Here is a 26,814-nt window from a genome sequence, read left to right as displayed (position 1 = left end):
TTAATGTTATGTCTATTTTTAGTATAGCTTTATTAAATATTATGGAAATTAAAAATTAATAGGAGACTTTCATGATGTGATAATGATAGTATATTCTAATGAATTACTAAAACTAAAACTTGTATGTAGGATTCCTATTAATGACTCACTAAAACTTTCATTATAATGATAGTATAATGATAGTATATGATAATGACTCACTAAAACTAAAACTTGTGTGTAGGATGCATGCTATTACCCATAATGGCTGATAAAGGACTAGAGGCCATAGAGCTACATGCATAGCACAAACTGAGGAAGAGCAAGAGATTCAAACTTCTCTATGAGAGCAACCTTAGAATCTTAACCAAGACTTTCTTAATTCCATCCAAGAAATTATTATGATAATGAAACAAAGGTTTCCAACCATAGCACTATAGCTAGCACAACAAGGTTACTAGGGTTCTGAGCCCAAAGAAAGAGAGTGATAAGGTCTTAGGCAAGATCAAAGGGCACAAGCTCCCTATGCTCACCCAATCAGGGTTCAACTATACTTTAGGGGTGGGTTTAGGATATCTAGAAGGATTCGAGGTCAATGATAGCCTAGACTATAAGAAATTCAGATTCTGACTCATGGGCTATGTTATACTTGTAGTGGTATGGGTCATATAGCAAGAGAGTGCCCACAAGAACCAACAACAGGTGACCAGTGTAGGGTAATAGTGAGGAATTTGGGTAGGCCCCATCGAGTACTTGCAACAATTGATAGCAACGTAATAGAGCACCAGGTCACCATTGCTGAGGCCACAAGTGGAGACGAATCAGTAGTTAGCATTGAAAACTATCCTAATTTCAGCCTGACAAAACCTCACACTATAGATCAGGGGATTGGACTAGGTTCAGTGGGACATATTTGATGGGGTGACAACTTCAAGGGAGTATGAAACACATAGGAGGGCACAATAACCACACCTTTTTGATGAACTTCAATAGGAGGTTCATGCCTAGTAAGGGAGGATGTGAGGCCTCACCTGATCCATCATAGTGTAGATGACATAATTGCATTATTATACTTCTAATTTGATATTTTGACATACTTTTGAGACTATAGGGTTATGTTATTTTAATATCTACATCAACACTTACATCTGCACATTAAGATGTAAATGATATAATTAATGATTTGATTCATATACTAATATTTTCAAATGCTTTGATAGAAGTTGAATTGTAGAGATGCTTGTGATGTAATGTTTAAGTGGGGGGCTATGTTACTTGCTTTTGATATTTGAGATTTGGATATTTGACATTATTCAAGATTTATTAGGACAATGGCTTATTTTATCTATTGATTTTGACACTTATAGTAGTGTTCTGCATCTACAATATGTACTATGAACCTGATATTGTGAATGGAATGATCAAACACACATGGATACAACTTTATGACATAATAAAATTAGATTATAATATGATGATTACGATGATGTATGATTTAATGAGATATGTAGATAAATTTTAATTCAATTATGATGGTTTATGATTTAATGTGATATGAAAATACATGCTAATTTGATCATGATGAGTTATGATTTAATGTGATACATAGACATATGTTGATTTGATTTTGGTGGTTTGTGATATGTAGACTCTGGTATTTTAACATTTTGAATGACTTATTTGAAATGATTAGGAAAGGAAATTTAATTGAATCATGTTAATAATATTACATAACATTGAAATTATATGCATTTATGATATATATTCATATAACCTCCTTGGACTACTGATGCTCGAGTTTAATGTGTAGGAAGTGGAACCATGGAAATTTTGGGGGGAAACAAGTTCCAAACCTTTTTGAACATAATTTAACCAAGGTGAATCTTTGGAAGATTCAAAAGCCTTGTTGTGAAAGTATTTTCCTTTGTAAATGTGAGTTACTTACATGTGGAAATGTTTAATTCTAAAGATGCATTAGGGGGGCATATCATGGTGATGTGGAATGCATTTTTTTATGTGTCACTTGACACTTGTGAATTTTTTGTGCAATAGCATGTCATCTAGGGTTTTGGTTATGGTGGCATTTTACCTTGAAATTAATTACCTTGTTAATGAATTAGCAAACCCACTTGACAAGGGGTAGGATGGGTCACCATCAAAGGAAATTCAAATTTGAACTTGCCTAGGGTTTTGAGGGGTCATTAGGTGGTCCCAAAGTGCCTTTTATGTTAAAATAAGCTACCCATGTGATATTATATCAAGTAAGGGAGCTAATTTTGACCATGTGATTGCCTAGATAGCCTAGGGAGCCCCTTTACCCATGCATTCTTCCATCAATTCGAAAATTGGAGTTGTCACATGTGGTGTTCTCCAATGTTCCCACTGAGTCAAGTATAGCCAATTTAGAGGAGAAAAGTTTGTAAGAGGGGATGGCTTAGTGTTTTTGCTAAAAATGGTTAGTGGGAAGGCTTTATTATAGGGTCTTGGACAAACTAGTGGGGTGTTCACCCACTCTCTAAGTTTAGAGACAGTTAGGTTTTGGAGGGAGATTAACGGAGCTCTATTAAAACTATAATTACCCTAGCTTGGACAAAGGCTAGTGTTTCCAAACTATGCTTCATTTTCTTTCTTGAGTGTTGCAAAATAAATCTGCAAGTAGGTAGATCTTGTCAATCGAGTATGCATTGCATTGTGAAATTTGGTATTTTGTTGTGGCCATGTGAATGTGTATTGCGTTCTTTAAGATTTCTTAGTTTTCTTTCCTAATTTTTTTTTCTTGTTTGATTGGAATGTGGATGTAATCATGGGTGTGAGAACTTCACTCACCCTTTTGGGAAGTGAAGAGAAGTCCAGGGTGAAGGGCATAATTGGACTTGAAACATAGTTGAGGACCTTGGAGTATGGGCTCCATTGTATGGCATTTTCATTCATATCTTGATTTGGGGGTGAGAAGGGATGAATGGTGAAGAAAGGAAGTTAATGAAGTATGGATTTAAAGGAAGCTATAGTTTTTGGTAGTGTGTTTTGGAGGATGTTTGTGGAAGCCCAAAAGGGCAAGCTATTTTGTTGGTTTTGTGAAGCCCTGAAAGGGCATGATATTTTGTTAGTTTGTGAAGCCTTAAAAGGGCATGAAAGTTTTTTATTGAAGATATGATATGATATGGAAAACCTCATTTTTAAAAGCACACCCTCACCCTATGTTTAAGGTTCCTTTGTTGAACCATTGTGAAAGACCTTGGGATGGGAATGCTAAGTATTGTAATGTGATGTTCATGCATTTGTAAGATTGGAATGAAACCTAGTTTGGAACTTGTTTTCCCTCCTTGGTGGGTGGCTTCATAGAAGCCTAGGATGGTGGGTGGCTTCATAGAAGCCTAGGATTGTAGGTGAGCCTCCATGGTTCCAAGTTTTTTGTTGTGTTGCAATTTTTGTGAAGATGGATTCCTTGAAGATATTAGGGTTTAATCTTGGCAATGTTGGAAACCAAGTGTGTGACAACTCCATGTCATTGTAAATGTGTCTGTTAGAATGTTATGTCTCCATCTTCATTTCGTTTTGATATATAGAGGGACATTCTTAAAACTATATCTTGTTGAGAATGTGTAAGGAAAGGTTGGAACAAATTTATATAGTTTACTTGTAGAGAAACATTCATTGCGAGTTTTTTTTCACATTTTATAATTTGATGCAAAATAAAAATTAGTGTAAATATTTCCTAATGGTTACATCCTTTTTGGTACAATTGATTTAATTCAATGCATAAATTGTTTTATTGTGAATATACATTTCATGCATACAATATGATAAAATAAAGAATTTCCATCTAAAGGATTATTCATTGCTAAGAAGTCCAAGTAATGACCATGTAAATGAATTGTTTATTTCCTTATTGATTTATGAATATAAAATAATAGATACATCATCATAAAATATTTTTGTATAAGATATTTCTATGGAAGAATAGTTAGTTGTTTGAATGTTCAAGCAATGAGTAAATAAAGGTAGAACTACTTTCATTTGAATTTTTCTTAAGAAAATGTACTTCCAAGTTGTCCATATTTAAGGGATTTCATTAAGAAGGATTTCAATAAGAAACTTCATTCTAAGTACCATCATAGGTAGATATAATTGATATAATAGTTCATACCGGATGTTGTTCTCACATGCACTACATGGATTTAATTCATTGTTCAAACATAGTTGTTACATTTATCATTCTGGATATATACATTGTCCTGTTAAAAAAAACATCAAATTAACAAAATTTCACTATACCGTAGTTGAGTAGAAGAAAAAGGGGCCAATGGATGACATAAAATATTTAGGAGAGAAACTTTCTGTAATGCATATTTGTTCTCTAGATTTATCAATTAGGATATATACACTATCTTGTTAAAAAAATAACATCAAATTAACAAAATTTCACTATACCATAGTTGAGTAGAAGAAAAAGGGGCCAATGGATGAAATATAAAATATTCAGGAGAGAAACTTGCTATAATGCATATTTGTTCTCTAGATTTTGTATGGGGAGTAGGAAAATAATACCACTATATTACAACTCAATAAAACATTGCCAAAGAATATTCTCTAGGATCATTCACTTTGAATAAAAATAAATATATATTATATACTATGCATCTCTCACAAAAATAATAATAGTAATATACTATGTTATCCCCTAAAACTTTACTCATAAGGGTCACGTGATCTTTGTCATATTCTTCCTCAAAATAACTTTATGTATATAAGTTATGTTAGGGATATTTTAGTACCTAGCACCCCCCTTAAGACTAGGTGTTAATGAAAACAACCCCATCCTAAAATAAGAATAAAAAGATTAAACAATAAAATTTTTAGAAAAAAAAAACCCATCTAACAAATGCACTTACCCAAGCGCAGGTGTGAGGAGGAGACAAATGATATTAAATAATACATATAGCAAAACAAAAACATAATTGCATAACTTAAGGATACAAGAAATTAGGCACCTTTATCATGGTTTTATAAAGGGACAAAATCTTTATTGATATATGGGAAGTTGTGTTCCCTATTCACCTAACCACTACCATCCTCATGACTTGCATATGGAAGAAGGGTATGCTATCTTGTTGTATGGGTCTAACTTTGGTCAAAACATTTCCTCCAAGGTGTCACCATCATAGGGGTAGATCTACACCACATCCTAGAAATTTTTTGAAGAGGTGTAGGGGATAAGTTTATACTCCCACCCAATCATGCCATGCCTTGGAAAGAGGTGTCCTAGGATGAAACACTTAAAACTAGCACCAAATTGGAGGGAAAGGTACATTTGACATGTTATGGAGAGTTGTATTAAGGTTGGTGAAAGGAAAAAGTCTTAGGTGGCAAGCTGAAGTAAGAGATGGTTGGGAAATGTCACATCTCCTAGTAAGGAGTTGAAGAAGGCACCTGATCATAGAATTGGTAGGAAATTTGCATGAAAGGGAAAAGTGCAATATTGGCATGGGAATGTTATGTAGTTGTTTGGGGATCAAGTTGTTATATAGAGTAGGGTGTATTAGTAAGAAGAAGGGTTAATAGTTTTATCCATTGGAATAGATTTATTATTAATGAGTAGTGGTTTGGTAGTGAAGATTAGTTAGTAGGATTTTATTGTTGATTTAATTTTCTAGTTAATAGATTTGTCTAAAATTACTTTAGATTTATATATAAAAGTGGTATGTTCAATTCTTGGAGTGATTTTATTTTGTGGGTAGTGAAGGTTATTTATTGTTATAATGATAGGATAAATTTGCATAGTAAAGGAGATAATATAGAAATGTAGTTGATTTAGTTAGTAGGTTATGTAGTCTATTCCAACTTAGGGATAGGTTAGTAGGATAGTATTTAGGTGGTATGGAAGTTAGTTGTGGTATAATCTAGGAATCTTATCTTGTAATATAATCATGTTTAAAGAGTACATTATGATCCTACCTTTGTTTAATTAATAATTTAAAATTTCAACAAAAGAGTTTAATGTTAGTTTAGATAAAAAGTAGTTGTACTTCACCTAAGAGTGTTTAGTTTATTAAACTCTTTCAATGAAATGAAGATGTTATTTTTTTTTGTATAGCTTTATTAAATATTATGGAAATTAAAAATAATTAGGAGACTTTCATGATGTGATAATGATAGTATATGGTAATGAATTGAATAGTGTTAATACATTTATGGATACCACCTTTTGCTATGATAGTTGTATGAAAAAATATATACATATCTATCATATCAAAAAAGTACATTATATATAGAAATTATATGATTACATGCACCTAATCTCACATAAACAAATCTTAATCAAAATACTTAATACATAAGATGTATTAGGATGCATTAAAAATATTAAATTTTGAGCACTTTGATAACACATGATCGTTGATTTAGTACTTTTAATTAGCCTTTAGATATATTAGGCGTTCTTCAATTTATGTTCTTAGTAATTCGTTATCACTTATACTATGGAACATTGTTGAATCTTAACATACCTTGGTAATAAAATATGCATATGAATTATGTAATGAGGAATGAGTAAGTGTCATCTTGAATAATGAGATAGGTAGAACAATGATTATTGGGAATAAATTAGGGAGTAATGTTTTCATGGGCTTAGAGGAGTTGATTTAAAACCCAGATCTCTAGTAAATTATTCATGCAACTTCAAAGACTTGAACTCAACATTACCTAGTAATCATCTTTCCACAATGTATTCGATGCAATAAACTTATATTTTATCTTGCGTTCAAAAAATAAAAATAAAAAATTTTGTTGTGTTTTGTCTGTTAAATTCAGGGCATGAAAGAACATACCATAGCATACATCAAGCTTCCTAGAACTAAAGTGTAGAGTACCTTTGATATCTTCTCCTCCTCTTCTTGTGTCTTGGGACACATCTCCTTAGTCAATTTCAAATGACCAGGTAAAGGTGTGCTAATAGCTTTAGCATTCTCCATAGAGAAACATTGCAACACCTTCTTAACATAATTAGCCTGAGGTAGCATCAATTTCCTACTCTTCCTATCTTTGCAAATCTTCACACCAAGGATTTGTTTTTTTAACCCCAAATCCTTTGTAGCAAAATGCATGTGCTAGCTAGCATTTCAACCCCTTAATTTAATCCATGTTAGACCCAACAAAAAGCATATCATCAACATGTAAACGTAAAATAATTAGGCTATCACCATGCAACCTTTTAAAGTAAACAAAATGATCTGAATGGCACCTACTATATCCATGCTCATGCAAGAAACTGTCAAATTTTAGATATCATTGTCGAGGTGCTTGCTTACAACCATATAAACTTTTCTTCAATTTGCACACTATGTTCTCCTTACCTTTGACCTCAAATCCCTATGGCTGAGCCATATATATTTCTTCATCGAAATCACCATGAAGGAAGGCTATTTTAACATCAAGCTATTCTAAATGCAAATTTTTAGTAGCCACAATACTTAAAAAATTACAGATAGAAGTCATCTTAACAACATGATAAAATATTTCATCAAAATCAATGCCCTTTTTCCATGCAAATCCTTTTACAATTAACCTGGCTTTAAATATTTTCTTACCTCCATCCTCATCTTTTATCCTATAAACCCACTTATTCCATAAAGCCCTTTTACCTATAGACAACTTACATAAATCCCATGTCTTATTTTTTAGCAAAGAGTCCATTTTGTCTTTCATTGTAGACTCCTATTGAATCTTAGTATGCACCTGCACAACTTCATCATAACATTCAGGTTCACCAGCATCTATTAGTAAAATATAATACAATGAGGGGAAAAAATTGTCTAGAGTTCAACTTAGCCTTGTTGACCATCTAACGTTCATGGGGTTTTGTGGTATTTATTTTTGTGGTTGTTTCACATTATGAAGAATTGTTGGAACATCATCTTTTGGAGTATCATCCAACACTACATAATCATCTTCTTACTTCTCATGTTACTACAATAGATCTTTGTACAACACTTTCTCATTGAATATGACATCTATGCTTCTTACAATTTTATGATTTTCAAAATCGCAAAGCCTATGACCAGATTCATTAATGTCATATCCAAAAAATACACATTTCTTTGACTTAGCTTCCAGCTTGGTTCTATTTTTAGAATCTATGTGAGCAAATGCTTCACAACTGAAGGTTTTGAGAAAAGACTAACTCACCTTCTTAGTAGTTCATACTTCCTCTAGAATAACACAACCTAAAGGAGTAGAGGGACCTCTATTAATTAAGTATACAATAGTATTGATAGCCTCTACCTACATGTGTAAGGGAAACCCAACATGCAACCATATGCTCCTTGCACACTCCATTATAGTCCTGTTCATGCATTCAGCCACTTCATTTTCCTATGGAGCCCTTGGAACATTTTTCTATCTACAAATACCATTAATGGAGCAATAATATTCAAATTCATTACTATAATACTCACTACCATTATCAGATCTGAGACATTTTAATTTATTACCAGTCTCATTTTCAACCAAGCATTTCCATTTCTTAAGAGTTTGAAATACATCAGATTTATGTCTAAGGAAATAAACCTATACTTTTCTAGTTGCATCATCAATGAATGTAACATAATAATGAAAGCCACCAAGGGAAGATATCTGAGCTGGTCCTCCTACATTGGTATGCACAAGCTCTAATTTTTCATTTCTATTTTCCTTCCCAGTCTTCACAAAACTCAATCTCTTTTGTTTTCCATACACACAACTTTCACAAAAATCCATATTAACACATTTCAGACCTGGTAAAACTTTTTTTGAATGAAGTACTTTCATACCTTTCTCACTCATGTGCCCAAGTTTTTTGTGCCATAGTGTTGTATTAGAATCTACAAAAGCTATTTATTCTTCGTGCTCAACTGCATCAATTATTCTCGAACATTCATTTTTCTTTGAAACAATTAAATTAGGAGCAATATGACCTATACAAAGATATAATGTGCTTACTTTCACACCTTTTGATACTATAAGGGAACCTTTTGAAACCTTCTAATTTTTATCATTAAAAGTAACTACACAATCCTCATCACCAAGTTTCTCTACTAAAATTAAATTCCTACTCAGCCTTGGAACATGTCTTACCTCATGTAGTAGCCAATGATTTCCATTCAGCAACTTAATCTTAATTTTTCCCTTTTCAACAATCTGACAGGGTTCATTATCCCCAAATAAACAAGTCCAAAATTCACTTGGACATAATCAATGAAATAACCTCTATGAGGTGTAGCATGAAATGAAGCACCATAATCTAAAACTCATGAATCATCAACACTTTCTAAAGACAAAAGCAAAGCATCCTTTTTGGATGTGTTACTTACCAAATTTGCTTCCTTGTCTCCATCTGGTTTATCTCCTTCATTTTTCTTTTGATTCCAATAATCTTTATTTTTATGCCCTAGTCTCCCACAGTATAAGCAATCATTCAGTCCTCTTGGTTGAGACCTCCTCCCTTTTGGCTTTCTTCTTGATTTCCCATGATTTTTGAAATTACTTCCTCTTTCAGTCATTCTTCCTCTACTTTGTGCATTCAAAGAACTTTTTGATGTACTTCAACTTGAGGATTTCCTACAAGTTTCCTCACTCAAAATAACACCGATCACATCATCATATTTTAGGGTACTAGATCCAGGAAAAAAATTACTAATAGTCATTAAAAATCCATTCCAACTTTCAAGAAAAGAACAAAAAATCAAGAGAGCCCTAATTTCTTCATCAAAATTGATACCCAAAGAACATAACTAACTACTAATAGTATTAAAATCATTTAAATGATCCACGCCAATCCACCTTCTTCCATTTTCATATTAAATAAATGCTTCATGAGAAATTCCTTTTTGAAGTGAAGGGCTCTTCATACAGTATCGCTATGGTTTGCATCAACTCTTCCATCATCTTCACTTTTGTAATATTAAATGCTACTAATGGTGCTAGGCATAATCAAATGCTTCGAAGTGTCTTTTTGTCTAAAAGATCCTAGTTGCCATTTGATATAGATCCCTAATTCTTGGTTTTAACAATCTATAATCCCTTATAGCTCAATACCACCATAAGAACCAATTTTCACATCACCTACCAATAAAATAATCACTAACTCTAAGCCATTTTCTATAAGTATTTTTACTACTTTAGGGTTACAACATGTCGGCCATATGTTGGCCATACGTTGACCACAATGTTGGTCATGACCCAAAAACCCTTTCGACACATTTCATGACAATATATGTCACTAGGGGCCCTAGGACCCCTAGCAACATCGAAAGAGGTCATAGGTTATCTTGTGACCCATTTTGATGTATTTCATGACAACATATGTCCCTAGGAGCTCTAGGATCCCTATAAACCCATTTGGTTGGTCCAAATCCATCGAAAGGGGTCATAGGTTAACCTATGACCGCTTTTGACACATTTCATGACAAAAAATGTCCCTAAGGGCCCTAGGATCCCTAGGGATCTATTTTTTTGGTTCAAATGTGTCAAAAGGTGTCATAGGTTATGACCCCTTTTGACACATTTCATGACAACATATATCCTTAGGGGCCCTAAGACCCCTAGGGACCCATTTGGTTGGTTTGAAAAGCATCATAAGGGGTGAAAGGTTAAATTATGACCCCTTTCAACACTTGTAATGACAAAATATGTCCCTAGGGGCCCTAGGACCCCTAGGGACCTATTTGGTTGCTTGGAATGCATCGAAAGGGGTCATAGATAACCTATGATCCCTTTCAATGCATTTCAAGACAAAATATGTCTTTAGGAGCCCTAGGAACATGTCTCTAGGGTCTTGAAGACACCTAGGGACCTATTTGGTTATTTCAAATGTGTCAAAAGGGGTCATACAATAACCTATTACCCCTTTTTGACACATTTCATGACAATATATGTCCCTAGGGCTGCTAGGATCCCTAAGGACATTGAAAGGGGTCATAGGTTAACCTATGAGCCCTTTCAGTGCATTTCATAACAACATGTCCATAGGGGCCCTAGGACCCACCTATGACCCCTTTCGATGCATTTCATGACAACATATGTCCTTAGGGGTCCTAGACCTATTTGGTTGTTTCAAATGTGTTAAAAAGGGTCATACGATAACCTATTACCCCTTTTGACACATTTCATGACAATATATGTCCCTAGGGACCCTAGGATCCCTAACGACATTGAAAGGGGTCATAGGTTAACTTATGACCCCTTTCAATGCATTTCATGATAACATATGTTCCTAGGGGCCCTAAGACCCACCTATGACCCCTTTTAATGCATTTCATGGCAACATATGTCCCTAGGGGCCCTAGGACCCCTAGAGACCTATTTGGTTGTTTTGAACACATTGAAAGGGGTCATATGATAACATATGACCTCTTTCAATGCATTTCAGTACAACATATGTCCCTAGGGCCCCTAGGACCCCTAGAGACCTATTTGGTTGTTTTGAATATGTCAAAAGGGCCCATAGATTTTCATGATAACATATGTCCCTAGGGGCCCTAGGACCCCTAGGAACCTATTTAGTTGGTACAAATGCATTGAAAGGGGTCATAGGTTAACCTATGACTCCTTTTGATGCATTTCTTGACAACATATGTCCCCAGGGGCCCTAGGACCCCTAGGGACCCATTTGGTTGGTTTAAATGCATTGAAACCTATGACCCCTTTCGACACATTTCATGACAACATATGTCCCTAGGGCCCCTAGGACCCCTATGGATCCATTTTCTTGGTTTGAATGCATCAAAAAGGGTCATAGATTAACCTATGACCCCTTTCAACACATTTCATGACAACATATGTCCCTAGGGGCCCTAGGACCCATATGGTCCCATTTGGTTGGTTCAAAGACAACATATGTACCTATGGACCCTAAGAACCCCTAGGGACCCAGTTGGTTTGTTTAAATGTTCAAAAGGTGTCATAAGTTTTGATGTATTTCATGACAATATATGTCCCTAGGGGCCTAGGATTTTTAGGGACCTATTTAGTTGGTCCGATTGCATCTAAAGGGGTCATAGGTTAACTTATGACCCTTTTTGATGCATTTCATGACAAAATATGCCCCTAGTGGCCCTAGGGCCCCCAGGGACCCATTTGGTTGGTTTGAAAGCATCAAAAGGGGCCATACGTTAACCTATGACCCCTTTTGATGCTTTTCATAACAATATTATGTTTAATAATAATCATATTTATTACTACATATAATAATAATCATATGATATTGCTATATATATTTAATAATAATAACTATAATTATCATATATATTACTAGATTATATTTAATAATTATAATCATAATAATAATTATATATTACTATAATATATTTAATAATAATAATCATAGTAATCAGATATATTACTATATATAATAATAATTATAATCATAATCATATATAATAATGATAGTTAATAATAATAATCATAATCGTATGTAATAATTATAGTTAATAATAATAATGCCCACACTTCCCAAATTTTGGTTTCATTACAAAATTTGGGTGGTTTTCCTGCAAAATTTCAAAAATTTGGGCTTGGCTATGAATGTTTGAAAGAATTTTTGCCGCCACTTTTTAGGTAGCCAATTTCATATTGGGTATCTAATCTAGTATTAGATACCTAATTTTAAATTGGGTATCTAATTAGGCTTGGTATTTATCAAACCTATTTTGTCAACTCAAAAAACATGTTTGAGAAAAGTTCTACTGACATTCAAACTTCGAGTAGCCATTTGACAATATTATTTTTATCGAAATTCAATAAAATAAAATTGGTTTTCTTATAACACTCTCAAGATTCCATTGATGTAATTGCTATCAAATTCTTAGTTTGATAAGTATTTATTGGTTAATTTTTAATGAAGATGACTATAAAGTGTTGATTGACATACTTATTGAAAAATAATTATAACTTTCAAATGGTATAAAAATTTTGAAATCCAAAAGTTGCATTACATTCTATGCTTCACCTAGTATAAGGAATTTTTTTTGGTAAAGTTTTCAATTAGTTAAGGTGGTTGGATATGGGAGTTTTTCTATTCTAGAAAATTTATAGTAGAAAATTCATATTTAATTATTTATTTGGAATAAAAATACCCAAAAATATGCATCACATTCAAGCACGAGTCTAATTTTTATATCTATAATTATATTAAAAATTATTATCATTTTATTTTGATTAAGGTGGTTAGATATACACGTAATTTTTATTTTCGCATTGAAATTTTTGTAGTATTACATTAAATTCCAAACTTTTAACCAATCAAATAATTTTTTCTCCAAATAAGGCCTAGCAGTTTAGAAACTACATTCAATTTTCTACAAATTATTTTCTTACAACTTTTTGATATAAAATCTAGAACCACTTTAAAATTATGTGTCAGGTTGACATAACCCTAATTTGCTTGTTTTTCACTACCACTCAAGGCCATAGTTTGGTTGATCATGATCTTGCACATAGCCATATGTCTTCTCATTGTCTATGCCTTCTTGTTGTGAGTGACCTTTGCATACAAATTTTGCCTTTGTTCTCACAACTTCACCTTGTTCATACATCTTATTTATAGATACCCATTTGGTTCCTATCATATTCTTATCTTTAGGTCTAGGAACTAACTCCTATGTTTCATTCTTCACAATCTGATCTAATCATTCCTTCATTTCTTGAATCCAATTATCATCTTTATAGGCTTTATCTTCACTTTTAGGTTCAACTTGAGAAATAAAAAATTTCTCCTCATTAAATTTGACTTAGGGGTAGGAGTTGACAAGTAAAATCTCATCTCATCTCTAGGTTTAGACCTTTGCTCTCCTCTTTTCTCAAAAATTTGCATATTATTCTACAAATCATTGTTAGTATCAAAGAAAATTTCCACATTCTATCTAACAATTATAGAATTATCTTCTTCTTCATCTAAAATATAACCTAACATTTTTCCTTAGTTCCAAATTCTGCATAAATCTTTACATATTTGCACTCAACTATTGTCTTCGTTCTATGATTAAAACACTTGTATGACTTGTTTTTCATCACTTCTTGAATCAAACTTACCAACATCATCATCTCTCTTAATATAACACTTGGTACTCTGTCTGAGATTGCATTTCATGAATTGGGACATGTTTGAGAGGAGACATGCATTACTATGTAGGAGCCTCATGTCACAGATACTACAAATGATGTTGCTACTAGTTTGGACTTTGATTGGGAGGTTGTTGTAGTGACAAGTTTGGATTTTGGGTGGGGACACTCTCTACAAATTTGTTTGACCTCAACTTCTGCTAATGGTGTTTCATTTGAGGATATGGAGGAATGAAAATTTTATGGTTTTAAGGTATTCTATTTTGGGGGATTTTTAACAAATGGCATGTTTTTAATTGTTTTGTATTTTTTGGTCAAGTTTGGGACCTTCATGCCCATTTGGTTGAATTTTTTTGAAATTATAATTGTTGACATATCAGTAGATTTTTTTTTTAGTGACAGACACTTATTTAGATTCTATATAGCTACCAAGCTCATTGAACAATATATAGTGCTTTCCATGTAATACAGTAGCCACCAAGTTCAATAGTTGTTACTGAGTCTTTTGGACTAATCTCAGTGCTTACCGAGTAGATTCAGTCAGTGTGAAGTCCAATAATTCAAACTATGTATTTTAGTGTTCATCAAGTTTATCAATGGTTACCAAGCATTGTAGTTTCTATTCATGTGATGCAAAGCCAGTGTTAACCAAGCTACTTCTTGTTAACCAAGTGATTCAGTGTTTGCCAAGTTGCACAATATCTGCCAAATCACTAGTGTAGACCGATTCCAAGACTACTTGAAAGTGATCAGTATGGACTGAGCTTCTACATCTACCAAGAGCATGATGATGTCAAGTAGTGGCAGTGGATGCCGAGTATTATAACCTCATTGAGTTAGTCTTCAAAACTTGAGTATCTTCATGTGGGCTGACTTTGTAATTTTGTAATTTGGATTGATATATATATATATATATATATATGTATATATATGTATGTATATGTATATATATATATATATATATATACATATACATACATATATATATATATATATATATATATATGTATGTATATGTATATATATATATATATGTATGTATATGTATATATATATATATATATACATATACATACATATATATATATATATATATATATATACATATACATACATATATATATATATATATATATATATATATATATACATATACATACATATATATATATATATACATATACATACATATATATATATATATATATATATATATATATATATATATATATATATATATATATATATATATATATGTAATGTATTGTATCATATCCAATGTAAGAAAAAGTAAGAATAGGAATGTGAGCATCTGTATTGTAATGTGAATGTGGATGTAAAAAGTTAAAGTTATGAATGCAATAGATAAAAAATTATAAAGGCCATATTAGTACAAGGAGTAGTAGAGACATATCTATCTCAAAAAGGTGATCGATACACTAAGTAATCTCTATCAGCAAACTTAGCTGCAAATCAAAGATCTATTGCTTCATCTGAATAGGTGAACTAGTCAAAATCCTCTTACAAGGTAGACCTAACAATCTTTTATAAATCTCTTTGTTGAGTGCATACTTCATTGTATGTTTGTAAATCCTCTCACAAGGTGGACCTAGCAGTCCTATTTTCTCTTAATAGGGTAGATCATCAGAAGTGATCAATGTAAGCCTTAATAGGTCAACTCTATGCTATAGTACTAAAGTTTGTGGGTATTATCCCCACCCCATTTTTACTTTCTATTTGAAAGGTTTTTGGATCACTAGATCTTTGTGTTCAAGTATTATGAATGCTTTCATGTTTTTAGTTTCTCATGCATGTAATTAGATCAGATGTGATGAATTAAGTGCTAATGGATTTATTCGATTAAGAATTGAAATTGCTAAAGTTTTAGAAGTTATTGATTCATCTCTCTCTTCTCAATAACTTAGCATAGTCTTGAATATTTCCAAAAATTAGTATTAGAGCTTTGTGGTTGTCAGGAGAAAGTTTAATAGCTTAAGCAAAGATCAAGGATATGGAGATATTCAGACTTGACAAAGCTATTGGCAGTGAAAAGTTGGATCTAGAAATGGTCATTACCCAACTCAAGAAAGCTATGGAGCAACTTTCCCAATCCCTGAAAAGAAGAAAGGAACTTTCAAATCAAATGAACAATCATCTCTACATTAAAGAAAGAATTGAAGACTTTCACCCTTCAAGTAGCTTTAAAGAAACAAATGATGCAATCAAGGAACTTCTAGAAAAGAATGGTTCCCTGCAAGAAGAAGTAAGAAAACTAAAAAGAGAACAAGAAATTTATTTAGTAAGGTTATGTGAAGTCTTGGAATAGAGAAAAATGATAAAAGTAGAGATGGATGGAAGAAACAATGAAATCTAGAACCAATCCCTTCAACAAGTAGACCTTATTGATCAGCTCTCCAATACAAATAAGGAATATCATGAGCCTAAGATTTGAAAATGAAAGAATGAGGAATGATCTAAATTTTGAAAGGCAAATCAATGAAAGAATAAAAAATGAGCTAAGATTTGAAAGATAAATTAATGAAAGATTGAGAAATGAGCTAAACATTGAGAAACAAATCAACCAAAGAATGATGAAATCTCAAGCAGACATGGATCAACTGAATGAGAAAAACCACTATAGGCAAAAAGAAAAAGCAAGAATTAGATAAAAAGAAGGTAAATCCTCTAAACAAGGTGCTCAAAAGAATCAAACACCCACTTGTAATCATTGTGGTAAGATAGGCCATACATCAAATAAATTTTGGAGTAATGGAAAAGAAAAATTCAATGGAAAATGATACAATTGCAATCAGCATGGTCATAGGGCTAATGAATGCAAAGAGAAACCAATATTTGAAGGTAAGTATCATAGATGTAAGAAACATGGACACAAGACATCAAAATACAACACTAAGAGATTGAATCCTGCAAAATAGATTGTGAAAGTAATATTTGGTTGGGACTACAATACCTAGTGTAGATGTCATTACTATGGAGAATTTGGACAGATTGGTAAGAATTGTGTTAAACATCATATGAGGAAAAGAGATACCACTAAAAGATGTTTTATTTGTACAAAACTTGGTCATCTTGCCAAGAATTATATGAATACTAGTAAAATTGAAGAGAAAAAAAAGGCAAAGGATGATAAAATCTGAAAGTAGATGAGACAACAATAGATTCCTAAGTCTACCAAGGATACTGGTCTAAGAAAAGATGGTCAAGTCACTCAAGAATTGGGTGACTCTACCATTTCTAATTAAGTTCTCAAAGAAGAACTAGAACCAGGCTATCAAAGAAGACATCTAAATTAGTTCTAGTTGAAAGGTGACAAAGATCCAAATCCATATACAAGATACAAAGGGATCTTAAGCAATATCAATATCAGTTATTACTGAGTTATCTTCTCTACCAAGTAACCTTGGGTCATAGAATCTACTGAGCAAGGTCATGAGTAACAAAAGGTACTTGTTATTACTGAATCATCAAGATGTTGCTGAGTGATCAATATCATATTGTGGATGACAGACTATTAGCATAATGTCAACTTATCTACCTTTGTACCAAGAATTAATGACAAAGTTTTAGCAAAATGCATGTAATTGAATTCACTTCTTACCATTAATTTTTGAGTGCTATTATGAAGAGCTATTTTTTGTACAATCAAAACGACTTGAGAGAGTTTTGTGAATTTTTTTTTTGAAGTTCTCTCAAGTTACCAAGTGAAAATGGCATCCAATAGTAGCAAGGTCAAGAAAGGGTCTGACATGTTTGTTTGAGGAGTTGAATGGAAAGTGCTAGATTTCAAGCTCGCACCCATAGTTGCTGAATCCCTAGACCCAAACGGAGCTCAATCCCAAATCCCTAACATTTGTACTCATTTTAAATGTGCAATTCAAGAAATTGGTACTCTAGATATGGATGATGCCCTAGGTAAGTTATGTGTTGATGGAACCCTAAAACCTGAGCATCAATATTTGGAAGAAAAAGGATTGACACATATTCCCCATATGCCTTGAGAATTTGAAATTAAATGGATTAAGTTATCCTTAGCCAAGTGCATAATAGAAAACTATGGATAGAACAACCAATTTTGATAATAAAGAAAATGATTCATCGAATTGCTAGCCTTCCCATGCTTGCCAAAGCCAAAACAACTAAAACCCTAGGTCAGGTAGAGTTAGACAGGAAAACCTTAGCCGAGTGGGATGGAAAAAGTATGAAAATAAGTAGTTTCATAGATGTAGAGTTGAAATTTGGAATTCATGTTATTACTCTAAAGTATATTGTTCAAGCCATCTAAACAGTGTGTCATGTGAAGCCATGGATTTGGCGTATAAAGTGGTTTAAAAAAATCTATCTTATGACCTTGCTGACTTATATTTAAGGAAATTCAATAAAAACATGAAAAGTATTAGAACACCAAGAACAACCTATGCAAATTTGGTTCACTGTTAATCTGTCTATTCTTTTATGTCCAGAATTTCTTCCTTTTTAAAGGCACTATAGTCTCGAGAAAAGATGTGTCTATACTTTACCAAATAAATTAATATATTTTAGAAATGGGTGAGAACTATGGTAGCATCATGGACAACTAATTCAATGTGTTCAAAGAGATAACGAACAATAGGTTTAGAATTTCAAAGAAGTTAGTTAAAGACTACAAGGATGATATGTGCTTCATAGTGGACTCTATAAAGGTATATATCCAGGCTGTTAAGCCTAGAGTTGTGTGGGTCAAACCTCTTGGCTATGAGGTGAATATTGATGAGACAAAGGATATCATTGAAGCCCTTTTCAATGAACCTATTGATCCCAAGGCCCCTTCAAAATAGAGCTAGAAATAAAGCTCCCACAAGTAGTTAATAAAGGGGAGAGAAGCATAGCCAAACTAAAATCAAGTGCACCTCTCTTGTTAACTGAGGGAAAAGGTGAGGATGAGGAACAAGTAGAGGATGAGGAAGAATTTGAGAAAGAAGAAGAACCTTTGAAGAAAAAGGGCAAGGTGATCATCACCAAGCCTAAAAAATAATCTACTATAGTCTTCACAAGGAGCTCATGAAAGAAAGGAAGTGAGATTGTATTCAATAGACCTCCACCCACCTTCTAGGATAGATTGAAACAATTGGAAGGAGTAGGAATTAAAAACTTTAAATCTTTGAAATATGAAATTAGAACTGAGGCAGAGTAGAAGCAAGTTAAAGAATTGGTGCTGAGCAAAATGGGTAAGTAGAGAAGATAAAGATAAGATGGGTTTTTTCTATGCAAACAATCAAAGACATATATGCACAAACCCTAAGGTAGTTACTACCAAGCATATTAGATGCTAAGGTGAAAGAGTCTTCAAAGAGAATTGAAGAAAAATTGACTCTAAGGTTTAATACTTGTTTGGTTTTGATCAAGGGTATAGAGCATGTTGTTAGAAATGCTACAAGCACTTGGAAAAATATTTATTATCTTCATAAACAAAGTGAATTTCTAATTGAAGTAAAGGATGTTGATGAAGAAAACAATAAGAAGAAAGATGAGGAAGAAAATGTTGAAGAAGTGACTTATTTTGATAATGAAGAAGATGAAGAGGATCAAGGTATAGAAGATACTAAGGAAGAAAAGTAGGATGATGAGGAGACAAACCTAGTCAAGATAGCTATTGTATTCATTACCACACTTCCTCACTCCCCAAGAAAACCATTGACTACATCAATTATGGAGACAACTTCAACAAGTTTTGTTGTGACTACTACTAATACATCAAATGTCTAGTCACTCTTTGCCCCAACTTAGCTCAACATGTCATTGATAGAAGTGACTTCCACTTCATCAACTAAGTTATAGACTCCATCTACTGAGTTGAGTTCTTTAGTCTTCATTTCTCCAATTTTGACTTCTTCAGTTTTGAGTACATCCATGGTAAGCTCTCCAATTTTGTCTACTTTAGTTTTGGATTCTACAATTTTGACTTCATCACTTTTGGATTCTTCAAGTATTTTTGTAAGTATTCCATTAGTCAGTACTATATCAATTTTTACTGCAAGTCCAAGGATGTCAACTATTGTTTCCATTTTGGGTAAAAAAGTAATAAGTTCAAGGATAGTTGAGCCTAAGGTTCAACTGAGTTAAAAAAAAATTGAATGGGAAGGAGATAGATGAAGATATAGATTTGGATGAGGAAATAGTAGTTCCCAAATGGGATATCTAGAATCTTTCTACAGACCAAATGCACATATTTGGTGAACTCTTCTAGAAAATGGCCAAACAAAAAAGATTTAGGGAGGAAAGAGATAGAGAGTATAAGATAATAGATGATGCCAAGAATATCTTGACCAAGGAAATAGGAATTAGGTTGATTCTTCTCAGCCTATATTGTATTAGCTAGGAGAAGCAGTCCAGAAATTCAATGAGGACATCGAAGGTCAAGAAAAGCTGGTTGAAAAGGCTAAAAAGAAATTCAACAATAGAGTGTTGGAGCACATTTCTTAGCAAATAGCCATTCATCAACTTGAGCTTTCAACAATTTTGGTCAATCTTGAGGCGTCCTATTCAAATGTGTCATCACTTTTTGGGAAACTATGTGATGTCACCGAGTATATAAAGGAAGTAAAGAACAAATTTTCCAAAATTGATATAGATCTTAAAGCAAGTGCTCATCAGCTACAACTTGACCCTAGTTCAAGCTCTACACATTTCAAGAAGATCGGATTTTTGTTAGACATGCAAGCTGAATTGCTAAGAGAAGAAGCAAGGATCTGCTCAACACTGATTGACATATAAAATATGATCCTTCTAATCATGGATTCTATGTAGAAACAAATTATACATTCAAAGACTTTGATTCATGAAAACAACTTCTCTGTTGCGGATCACATGATTGAACTATTAGCAGAAGTGTAAATTGCAATTCATTCATGCATGGTCTTGTAAGAAAATTGGGATAAAACCTTAGTAATCACTCTCAAGGTACACTCTGAATTCTTATCTCATTTTGGTGTCTCTATGTAAATATGTTAGAATAAATATTTGGCATTACTATCAAAAAGGGGGAGATATGTTATGATATGGGAGAAAAGTTACATTGGAGAAATGTCATATGTATATAAGAGAAAAGTTATATGTATATAGAGGAACACATAGTACGGAGGAGAAATATGCTATAGTGGTGAAATACTATGTATATACATTACAAAGATCAATTTTGAAAAATCTCAAGAAATATATACTAAGCTAGTATCATGTGGTGATGAATACAAGGTATTCAATTTTTGGCTAATAAGTGTTTTTGTCACCAATGCCAAAGGGGGATATTGTTGACATATCAATCAAGTTTGTTATTAGTGACATTAACTTATTCATATTTTGTATAGCTATCAAGCTCATTGAATAGTCTACGATGCTTGCCATATAATTTAGTAGCCACTAAGTTCTACAATTGCTACTGAGTCTTTTGGACTAATTCTAGTGGTTACTAATTCAAACCATGTATTTCAATGTTCATTGAGTTTATCAGTGGTTATTGAGAATTGTATTGTCTATTGAGTTCTTCATTTATTTAATGCAAGGCCAATGTTAATCGAGCTACTTCTTGTTAACCAAGTGATTCAGTGTTTACCAAGTTGCATAATATCTACCTAGTCACTAGTGTAGACCAAGTTCAAGACTACTTGAAAGTGATCAGTATGGACCAAGCTTCTACATCTACCAAGAGCATGACAATGCTAAGTAGTGATAGTGGATACCAAGTATCAGAACCTCACTGAATCAGTCTTCAAAACCCAAGTATCTTCATGTGGCTTGACTTTGTAATATTTGTGTTAACTTGTATCATGGCCAACTTTGAAATTTTGTAATTTGGATTGGTATATATATATGTAATGTATTGTATCATATCCAATGTAAGAAAAAGTGAGAATGTGAATGTGAGCATATGTATTGTAATGTGAATGTGGATGTGAAAAGTTCAAGTTATGAATGCAGTAGATAAATAATTATAAAGGCCATGTCAGTATAAGGAGCAATAGAGACATATCTATCATAGAAAGGTGATCAGTACACTAAGGAATCTCTATTAGTAAACTTAGTTGCAAATTAGAGATCCACCACTTCATCCTAATAGGTGAACTAGTAAAAATCCTCTAATAAGGTAGACCTAACAGTCTTTTATAAATCTCTTTACTGAGTGCATTCTTCATTGTATGTTTGTAAATCCTCTCACAAGGTGGACCTAGTAGTCCCAGTTGCTCTTAATAGGGAAAATCATTACAAGTGATCAATGTAAGCCTTAACAGGCCAAATTTATGTTGCAATACTAAAGTTTGTGGGTGTCATCCCCACCCTAGTTTTACTTTCTATTTGGAAGGTTTTTGGGTCACCAAATTTTTGTGTTCAAGTATTATGGATGCTTTCATGTTTTTCAGTTTCTCATGCAATTAGATCAGATGTGATGAATTAAGGGATAATTTATTCATTGGATTAAGAATTGAAATTGTTAAATTTTTAGAAGTTATTGATTCACCCCTCCCCTCTCAATAACTTAGCATAGTCTTGAATATTTCCAACAGTAATAACGTGACAAATTTCAACCTCTAATGGGAATATACCTTGTAATTTTGATTACATTCATCAATATAAAATGTTGTAAATATCAATGTTTAATACTTGTACATATTACAATGATGTTAGGTTTTCATTTTGGTTCTTTCCTAGTTGAGCTCTTGAGCCAGTTTTAGTAAAAATAATATATTCAGTGGTTCGCCGACCTTTGCCAAGAAAAAAAAAACACTTGCTTCCAAATATTTTGAAATACTTAGCTAATGTTGCATAACCAAACCATAGGGTTTGGACTCAAAATTGAAACTCTCATTTTGACTACCATTCTAAAATGTGAGTCAAATTGAGCCCATATAAGAGCTTTTCGTGCATATGTACCCGATTGTGATTTTGAGGCCTATGAAATGTTTCATGTTTCCCACAACTTTCATTCAACATATTCTTCCATCCCATGATTATAAGTTACTTTTTGATATTTTACCCCCTATTCAACCCATTACTAATAATTGATCCGAGAGACGTTCAATGAGTTGCATTCTTTATTGTGGGTTAACACACATTTTGGGTAATATGTGTTTTATCCATTTTCACTATTTCAAAAAGGCACTTTCATGGCCTTTCCAAAATAAAAAAATTCACTATTTCATAACGCCTCCTTTCTTTCCTTTGCAAAATAGTGAAATCAGTTTATGACAAATGGGTATATGCCATGTGGCAGTGGGTAAAATTTGCATGTTATCTCATTTTGCCATTTTGGAAAGGCACTTTTTAGCAGCTCACAAAATATCAAAATTGTATGTTGTTCTTCTATTGTGCATTGAAAATTGTGCTAGCTATTAGATTTTAGAGATTCCTTCATCAACGATTGTGTTTTAACCATTCATAGGGAGATTTTTGGTAGCATTTGGGCTATCCATCTCAAATGGATGATTTATATGATGGTTCATTTTTTTTGGGGGCAAATCAGATTTTTCTCATGCAGATCAATTGTATAGGTGTATACGGGTGAGTTAATGTGTGTGTTATCCCACCCTACATTTTTTGTAGGGATATTTTTATCCCACATGGAAATGAGGTGTAAATTATGAGCCAATCATAGCTTGCCATGGGTGGCACCTAGATGAAGTAAACTCAAGTTTGAATATGCTCAAAGGAGTTGGGTTGTTTGAAAAGTTTCAATTTAATTAATCCACAAGTTGTGAGCACTCATCTTGGAAATATTAAAATAGAATTTTAATTCATGTGGGCCCAATATTTTTAAATTAGACCCAAATTTATTATAAATATTTTAACTTTATAATAAATCAAAATTTTATAGAAAAAGGTCTGCAACAAATTTTTGCCCTTCCTAGTTTTCAATGAATGTTTTCTAGTCTGAATCTTGGCCAAAGATATGCATATTGTTAGCATGAATGTTGATGATGCTACATTGGGGGAGTATTCTAAGAATTGGAGAGTATTGACATCTTGCAGTTATGACTATGTTTGTCATTGATGTCAACATAGCATGGTTTCTATAAAGACTAATTGAGTAGTAGACATTGATCTTAATGGTATAGAAAATGGTTTGAATGTCTAGTGATGTATAGTTATGAACATGTTCAACATAGTGTCCTGATGAGATGGTCAAGTGCAAAGATCCTAAGTCAAAGACATATAGAAGTTGTACCCAATTTATAAATAGAACTTTAGAGACATAGTATTGGGAAAGCAGTTCCTGATGTTTGGTCACTATCTTATATTTGAGATACAGTGAGAATATGTGTAGTTAAATAGTGACAAAGAATAGTCCATTGATGACATCAGTGGGTGTGCAAGCCTTAGTAACACACATGTAAAGTTTTGTATGAACTCTAAGATGATAGTACTATTTTAATTATAATTAATTAATTATCTTATTATAATTAATTAAGAAAGCCTCAAGGCCATATCAATGAATTATTATGAAAATATGGTATAAAAGAAATATGTTTTCCTTTTCTATGAGTGTATGTGGAAAATCTATTAAAGTGCAGAGTGAAAAAAGGAAAAAAGTGCTTACTAAATGTGTGTAAGTGGTCAAAGGGATTATTGGATGCAATTTTTTTGATCTAGTTACAAGATTAGAAGGAGCAGAGGTCTGGTTGATAGGATAGAACTAGAGGAAGTACATTTCATTTATATTATTGTGAAAGGGATAATAGAGAGATCATTTGGATAGTGGATTCATTGGTCTTTCCCTTGTAGTTGTTTGGTTAGTGGGTCCAATTGTCTTCCACAACTCCTAATAGGGTTGGAATCTCCTAATAGGGATTCAAAGTCTCCTAATAGGGACTCATATGTTTAGAATGTATTTATAGACTCCTAATAGAGTCTATCCTCTAACAAAGAATATTTATATAAATAATCTTGTGGGTACCATCTCTACAAGTTTTTTCCCTTTAATCAAGGGTTTCCCTAGTTAACATATCTAGTGTTATTTTGTATGAGTATCTTGTTGTGGTTTTAGTTATATTTCTCACATGGCTAAGTTTGTTTAAGGTTGATAATTGTGATAATTGTTGGATAGCTAATTTACTCCCCTCTAGTTATATCAATGGACTATATATTCTAATAATTGGTATTAGAGCATTAGGTCCTTGAAGGATAAGCTTAAAAAATTTGGGAGATCAATGGAGAATATATTTAGAAAGGATAGTCCTAGATCTGATGGGGTCAACTATGATAGTTGAAAGGAGAAGATGAAGGCTCATCTATTGTGCATGGGTCCAGGTTATTGGATCTTGAAAAAGAATAAGAAAATCATTGAAGAAGAAAAGCTTGAAGGATGTAGTGAAGACGAGAGAGATTTATTCATGTGTAACATGAGAGTAAGAGAATCTCTATTATTAGCTCTTTTAGAGAATGAATATAGTCAGGTAAATTCACTTGAAATATCTTATGAAATTTGGAAAGCATTAGAATCTACTTTTGAAGGTGATACACATGCAAAGAGAATGAGATTGCAAAATTGGATATAGAATCTATAAGAATTTATATTGGTAGAATATAAGAAATTGTTGCAGAAATTCAGTCTCATGGTGGAACCAATGAAGAAGATGAAGTAATATAGAAGATCTTGAAATGTTTGACACCACCATTCAAAAAAGTGGCTCAGATGATTTAGCTAGTAATGCCCCATAGTAAAGATTTCATAAAAGAAACATTGCTTGAAAGATTAGAATCTATAGAAGTAGATATAATATAGTATGGAGATCTAGCTAGAGTCAAAATAGCTTTTAGTGCCATGAACATTTGACCTAATTTGAGGACTGCAAGCACACATGGAGATTTTTTCTGGTAGCAATAAATCTAATGAAGGCAAGAAGATTGAGGAAGGAATATTGCTTCTTGTGAGAAGAGAAAAATATGGTAAGAAAATCTTTAAATGTGGGACTTGTGATGAATTTGGTCATTATGCATCTAAATGTCCTAAAAGAGAGAAAAAATAATAGGGAAAGTTTAATCCTAGAAGAGATAGAGATAGAAATTGTTTGTATGCAAATGAAGATGAAGAATCTGATGAGAAAGGTCAAAGTGAAAGTGATGATGAATTAGGATTTTTTGCTATCAAGGAAGATGATCCTAATAGAGAAATTAGAGAAGAAAGAGCTCTAATTTCCCAAGTGGAAAATATGATTGGATAATTGATAGTGTTTGTTCACATCACATGACTAGTGATATGAATAAGTTTTTTAAGTTCAAGAATCAGGATGGAGGTATTGTTAAAGTTGGTAACAATGCATCCTATCATATAATAGGAATTGGATCTATTACTCTTGATAGTAAAACTAACACTAATGATGTTTATTTTGTTGATGGATTGAAGCATACCTTGTTCAGTGTTGGACAATTGGTGGACAAGGGCTATCTATTGTAGTTCACTAAGAAGACCTGCATTATCAAAGGTAGAGATGGTAAGCTAATTGGAAAAGGAACAAGATCTAGGGGTAATGTATTTTAGTTCAATCACACCGAAATGATATGTTTGGTAGCTAAAGTGGAAAATAGTTGGTTGTGGCATAAAATATTCTATCACATAAGAAATTAGAGAAGAAAGAGCTCTAATTTCCCAAGTGGAAAATATGATTGGATAATTGATAGTGTTTGTTCACATCACATGACTAGTGATATGAATAAGTTTTTTAAGTTCAAGAATTAGGATGGAGGTATTGTTAA

This window comes from Cupressus sempervirens, chromosome 8 (genome assembly GCF_028749045.1).
Source record: "Cupressus sempervirens isolate cs-2001-9-10 chromosome 8, ASM2874904v1, whole genome shotgun sequence".
Taxonomy (NCBI): domain Eukaryota; kingdom Viridiplantae; phylum Streptophyta; class Pinopsida; order Cupressales; family Cupressaceae; genus Cupressus; species Cupressus sempervirens.
The sequence above is the reverse complement of the archived record's forward strand: the minus strand, read 5'-3'. Positions refer to the sequence as shown.